The 822-nt window shown below is 34.3% G+C and overlaps 1 protein-coding gene across 1 annotated transcript in view; it reads right to left on the reverse strand.

The window, feature by feature from the left end:
• The window catches only part of LOC105450604, an 11,698-nt gene that overhangs the window by 9,442 nt on the left and 1,434 nt on the right, over positions 1-822 (reverse strand). The gene's annotated exons all lie outside the window — the stretch shown is intronic.

Here is an 822-nt window from a genome sequence, read left to right on the forward strand (position 1 = left end):
TTGCTATACGAAGTTATTACATGCGGGCGGTACTTGATCAAAATCTTGCAAAAAACAGGGTCTACTTTGGAACCTGATAACTCAGCTCCTAGGCAAGCTAGAACAATTTTCTTTATGCCATTTTAAAGGGAATGGTTTCGGCTTCAAAACTAATGTAGTGACGTTTCTCGCCTCGTTGTTGCTTTGCCCATAAAAGGCTGCAATGTCATAACATTTTTAAGACTCAAACACTCTCTGCTTTTGGTTTTTGTGAAAAAAACAGTTTATTGAGACGAAAAATCTCACTTAGGCCATTTTAAAGTAGAGGCCTTACCCTTCAAAACGCGCTAAGGAACAATGTCTTGCGATTCCTGGAAGCCGAGATATTGGTTTCTGAAAATCGACAAAATTTGCAGTTTTTAAAGTGCTCCCCTAATTTTTTTGCGTAGTATATATATCCATTTATACATGTGTATACAGAATGTTCCATAACTCTTAATTAATATTTTGAGGGGTAAAAGAGAATGAAATAATTTTGAAATAATTAACGTCCCTGTCCCAATTTCGGTTAAGACCACTATTCATTTATCATTATTTATTTATTAATATAAAAAGTTAAAATAAAATTTTAATCGGGATAATGTACAGTAAGTGCGAGGAGCTCCATGACATATATGTTGTTTCATTCTCATTTACTCTTCGAAGTATTAATTAAGAATTAAATATATATACAGGGTGTCTTATATTCAATGGCACAGCGCTTGTGGGCAGGTAGTGTGAACCAAACTGAACAAAAAGTCCTCTACCATTTTGCGATTTTCGCAATAGTTATCGAGATACTAA

The sequence above is a fragment of the Wasmannia auropunctata genome, unplaced genomic scaffold, assembly GCF_000956235.1.
Source record: "Wasmannia auropunctata unplaced genomic scaffold, wasmannia.A_1.0 LD336111.1, whole genome shotgun sequence".
NCBI lineage: Eukaryota > Metazoa > Arthropoda > Insecta > Hymenoptera > Formicidae > Wasmannia > Wasmannia auropunctata.